Here is a 5,880-nt window from a genome sequence, read left to right as displayed (position 1 = left end):
GTGCTTCGTGTAAGAGCAAAGCCATAACTGACGCTACAGGCGGCAAATAAGAATTGGCTTCAAAGGGAGCTACTATTGGAACAGACCAGAGATCTTATTCCCTGTGGTTGGGGGATACGAACGAAACGTGCACCCACGCCGCGCTCGGACGTCCCATTAGTCTGTTTCAGCATTTTATTCTGTCTGTTTTCTTTTATTATTTTTCAACTCTGAGAACTTTTTTAAGAAATTGTGGTCTTTTTTTAATATCATGAAGAATTTTAAATTCATGAATTTTCTAAAAATTATGAACAATTTTTAATTTCCCAAAAAATGAAAATAGAAGAAATTTCAAATTCATATTCCTTTTCCAAATATGCGAGCATTGTATGGAATTACAAACATTTCCTAAAATTCGTAAACATTTTTGAATTTGCAGATATTTTTAAAATTCACAAATATTTGTAGAAATTTGAAAAAAAAATCAACTCCCTAACTTTTTTTAACTTATTTATGTATGGCGGAAAGGGTCAATTGGTCTTTCATAATAAAGAGGTAGAAAGAATAGACATTTTAAGTTCGCCAATATTTTTAGAAATTTATGAACATTTTTTGAAATTCGTTATGATTCTTTGAATTAATGATTTTTTATAATTCGAGAACATTTTCCAAATTGCAAACATTTTTTAATACAATAAGATTTGTGGACTGACAGCCACTTTTTGAAACATTTTTCAAAATCACGAACATTTTTCTCAAATTTGTGAATACCTTTTAAACTTAATTTTTGGTTTGAGAGTTTTCGGTAATCATAACGAGCTTCCTTATATGATCAAGTGTAATATACGAGTGACATAATTTTTGTTGTGTTTGTATTTTCAAATTCTTTCTAATCCCTCTTTTGGAGTCCGCTGCAAGATTCTCGTACTATGTCTTCAGGCAGCACTTCACATTCTCTTGTCGTCTTCAGCACCTGTGGATAGAGCTGGGAGCTTTGGACAGCATTGCCGTTCTTGAGAAGAAACGACTGGCAAATGTCACCGCACCCACATCGACAACAAGGAAGAGATGTCCACCAGCAACAACTAGGAGATCGTGAGAGTAGGAGACCAACTCTCTCCATTCTCTAAGATGGGACCAAACCTACTATGTGCAGTGTCATGTTGCACTAAAATACGCCGAAAGTATGCTAGTCAAATCACTATGACACACCCACATACTTGACTAAGAGATCCCGATGCTTCCAAGTCCTAGAATGTTGTGAACAACATTGCAAAAGCAACTCAGGTGGCTGTGAAGCAAAAGTGGCTGTGAAGCTGTGGACTCAACTCCTTGCTCGGCCCAGCTTTAAAGAATGACTATTGGTCATGTTCCATCTTTCTTCTGGCGTTAAATAGAAGAACACTCGGATCTGTTGTGAAGCAACAATCATGTTGCTATTAACTTGTGTCTGGTGTGAAGCATCAATGCTTCTATGCCAAAAAGAAAAATAAAAAAATCACTAGGTTGCTTCTATGCATTTAGTCTTGTTGTTCTGTACATTTTACTCCTGATCTAAGGAGCACATGGGCATCCCTCATAAATCATAATCGTTTGAGTTTCTTTCAACTCACTTTGTTTTGGATTTATTTAGATCATGACACTTGAGAACAGAGTTAATTGCTCAAGGGAACAACAGAGTTCTCGCTCTATTCTCCGCCAACATTACGTGAAAAAACTATGAATCGTGATACTGAACGCAGAGGTTGATCCGACAGCTAACAATTCGTGCTCCATAGTTCCATTCACAGCAAGATTCACAAAACACCACCACAACTGATCTCCGGCCAGACCACGAACAGAGCATGTGAAGTTGTGAACACAAGAGAACACCCAGATCTACAGACCCGACACACTACTCTACGGCTACACTGATCACTGACGACAAACGCCGATGAGGTACCGAAAGCTCGCGTAACTGAAGGCTCGGACGATCAGGCGATGGCGACCTGGACGGACTTGGTCTTCTTCTCGGGCGGCGGCTGCTTCTTGACGGTGACGGTGAGCACGCCGTTCTCGCAGCGCACGACCACGGCGCCCGCGTCCGCGTCCTCCGGCAGCCGGAACTTGCGCACGAACGACCGCGGGGACGCACGGCGCTCCAGCCGGATGTAGCGGCAGTCCGCCTCCTCCTCCCGTTTCCGCTTCCCGTTGGCGCCGCCTCCGCCGTTGTGGTTGGCGCTCTTTGTCAATAGCACGTTGTCCTCCTCCAGAGTCACCTGCTCATTCATGCAGAGCGCGCACAAACGTTAGTCAATCGCCCCACCCTGATCGAGTTCGGTCCAAGAGAAGTGATGCGGGGGACGGGGCCGAGCAGCGCACGCACGTACCTGGATGTCCGACTTGGAGAGGCCGGGGACGTCGAGCACGAAGGCCACTCGTCAGGGGTCCAGTGGCGGACCTAGCCCATTGGGCCAGAGTGGGCCATCAGTGGTGCTGTATACATATAGTATTTATTTATTTTCTTTTATTTGTTTAGCCTTTCTTCTATGGTATATTAACTATTTCCAAATCTCAGGGTGGGCCACGGCCCACCCTGGCCACCCTCTACCCCCGCCACTGCGGGGGTCTCCATGATGTCCACGGGTGTGCCGCCGCCCCCAATTTGCCGGGGGGTGACCGTGCGCGTGGGTGGCATGGTGGTGGGCGTGGTCGCCGTGGTCGGCGTCCGCGGCAGCAAGGCGCTCAAGCACCTCCGACAGGTGGACGAGGCCGGCAACGGCAGGGGCGAACAACAGTTCGGCCATGGCTAAAACCTAGATAAAACCAGGCAAAAAATGAAAAGCAAAAAGAACATCTAAAACCTGAAAACGCGTACAAAAAATTTCTGAAAGGACACACCACTTGGCGTGCTCCCAAGGTGTCAAAAGTGACCCATGGAGATCCACCGCATAGGATAACCTACAGTTAGTTGCTCTTCACATAGGGGCATCCGCCGAGTCGGGGTGCTGGCGCTCGCACGATTACTAAATGGCTCGCGGCCCATTAGTGTCACCCGCTCGGCCATTTGTTTGGTCGGCGTTTGCTCACTCAACAGCCATACAGGTTTGTAAGCATCGGATTGCTCTCTCGATCTAGCTATTATCTGAATCAAGTCTCAGTACATGGGGAAACAGAATTTCAATGTACAGAGAGAGAGAGAGGAGAGGAGTTCGAGCTAGCTAGCCACACACTAAGCATATCCATCCGGCCGAAGCCGTTCCTTCCGTCCTGCTGTTACATTCCTCGATCAGTTACTATATAGAGCAGTGGGTCACTGGGTCCACTCCGAGCCAGCTATGCATGTGGGAGCCTGCTTGTTTCTCCTGGGCCCCTAGCTAGGCCGCTTCTCACTTGCCGCTGTCTCCTGCAGCAATTCATCTGTTGCCAGTCCATTGCTGCTGACAAGGTTCCACAAGAAAAAAACTAGATCCGGTTTGTTGATCAGTTGACCGCAAATCAGTTTACAATTCTAAAATGTTCACAGACTTGAAAAATCACAAATACATAAAAATCAAGAAAACAAAAAAAATGTGAATTCCAAAAAGCTCATGAATTCAATTTTTTGCAAAAACAAAATAGTTCATGAATTCAAAAAAATCTCAAATTTAAAAATTTCATGAATTCAAAAAAATTACAAATCAAAACAAGTTCACGTACTCAATAAATGTTCACAAATTCAAAAATAATTAGCGAATAAGAAAAAGGTTCATGGAATTCAAATAATTTCATGCATTCAAAATTTATTTGCGGATTCGAAAAAGTACTTGAATACGAAAAAAAAGTTCACACATTTGAAATAAGTCATGCAAAATGAATACAAGAAAAAGAAAAATCAGAAAACAGAAACCATGAAAAAAGGTCGAAAGCTTCTAGAAGTTTCACAAAACTGGCCGAAAGCTTCTAGAAGTTTCAAAAAACTAGCCGAAAACTTCTAGAAGCTTCACAAAACCATGGTGGAACGCTTTGTTAAATAGTACCTACATGGGCTCTCCATTTCTTAGGTAGCGCTCGGGAGGGTGTGCATGGTATAAAAGCAAAGCCTATAAGTGGCGCTACAAACGCCAAATAGGATTTGGCTTCAAAAGGAGCTTCTGTTAGAGTAGAGATCTTATCTCATGTGGGTTGCGCTAATGGGTTGCCCCATTAGTCTGTTTTCGCGCTTTTTCCCGTTCGTTTTTGTTTTTTATCTTTTTAATTTTTTTGTTTTTGTTTTCTTAAATCTGCAAACTTTCCACAAAAACTGTGTTTTTTAAAATCAGGATGAATTTTCACATTCATGTTTTTTAAAATCACAAACAAATTTGAATTTCACAAACTTTTTCAAAAGTAGAGCAACTTTCAAATTCGTATTTTTTCAATTATGCGAACAAATATTGAACTCATGAACATTTTTAAATTCTTAAAAAATGAATTCACAATTTTTTTAAAAAAATTGAACAAGTTCCGAACTCACTGAAATTTTTGAATTTGCCAACATTTTATGAAATTCATGAACTTTTTCTGAAAATGTTGATCATGTTTTGAATTCATGTTTTTTTAATTTGAGAACATTTTTGGAAATTGCAAGCTTTTTTGTATGAAAGAACATTCTGTGGACTCGCGGCCACGTTTTGATTTTTTTTAATTGTGAACATTTTTTTCCAAATTTGTGAATATTTTTCTACGTTCAATTTTTGTTTGAGAACTTTCAGTAATCATATCGAGATTCCTTAGATGATCATATGCAATATATGAGTGATATATATTCTGTAGTGTTTGTATTTCCAAATTTTATGTATTCCCTATTCTAGAGCCTTCTGCAACATTCTCTCCGGTGCTATTTCATTGATGCAAGATCTTAACCTAACCACACTCACACTATACTTGCAAGCAACACTTCACATTCTTCGTTGTCTTCACCACTTGTGGATAGAGCTAGGAGCTTTGGACATCATGAAGTTCTTGAGAAAAAATGGTTGTCAAATGTCACCGCACCCACACCAACAACAAGGAGGAGGAGATGTATGCCAACAACAACTAGGGGATCGTGAGAGCAGGAGGCCACCTCTCCCCATTCCCCAAGGAGGGACCTAGCCTACTGTGTGCAGTGTCACGTTGCACTAAAATACGCCGAGAGTATGCTAGTGTAGTCACCAGTGCTCATCCACGTACTTGACCAAGAGATCATGATGCTTCCAAGTCCTAGGATGTGAACAACATTGCAAAAGCAACTCCATCTGGCTATGAAGCACTGGACTTTACTCATTGCTCGCCCCTGGTATGAAGAGTGACTAATGACCATGTTCCATCTTTCTTATCGCGTTATATGGAAGCGCATCATTCTCTCACCCTTGAATAGGAGTACTATCACATTAGTCAGATCTATTGCGAAGCAAGAACCATGTTGCTATTAACTTCAGTCGAGTGTGAAGCATCAATACTTCTATGCATTTAATCTTACTCGTTTCGCGCATTTTACTCCTGATATAAGTAGCACACATGGGCATCCATGACCTCTTTAGCTCCCTCTTAATCGTTTTGAGTTTCTTTCAATTATTACATTCAAGATTCCCTCTGTTTTGGATTTTTTACACTTGAGAGAATAGAGAACGAAGTTAATTTGATAGATCGTGGAACTCACAGTCACACATCATGCCTTCTGAAGTCTGAACTATGTTGACTGTTGAACAAGACAAAGTTCTATTTCTACTCTGTGCTGATATTACATGAAAAACGTATGAAACTGATACTAAATCAAGACATCCAACTGCTTTCGATCAAGCAGGGAAGAAACATGCAGAGATATAACAACTAACAATTTGTGCTATGTCGTTCCATTCACAGCAAGATTCATAAAAGACGACCACAAGCCCAGAACTACTTGACTAGCTCACTTAATCT

At 41.5% G+C, this 5,880-nt stretch overlaps 1 pseudogene; it reads right to left on the bottom strand.

Annotated features, from left to right (window-relative positions):
- Positions 1–1,631: 1,631 nt before the first annotated feature.
- Positions 1,632–3,183, bottom strand: LOC123134726 (18.6 kDa class III heat shock protein-like; annotated as a pseudogene).
- Between the last annotated feature and the right edge of the window lie 2,697 nt (positions 3,184–5,880).

This window comes from Triticum aestivum, chromosome 6B (assembly GCF_018294505.1).
Source record: "Triticum aestivum cultivar Chinese Spring chromosome 6B, IWGSC CS RefSeq v2.1, whole genome shotgun sequence".
Classification (NCBI taxonomy): Eukaryota; Viridiplantae; Streptophyta; class Magnoliopsida; order Poales; family Poaceae; genus Triticum; species Triticum aestivum.
The sequence above is the reverse complement of the archived record's forward strand: the minus strand, read 5'-3'. Positions and strand labels throughout refer to the sequence as shown.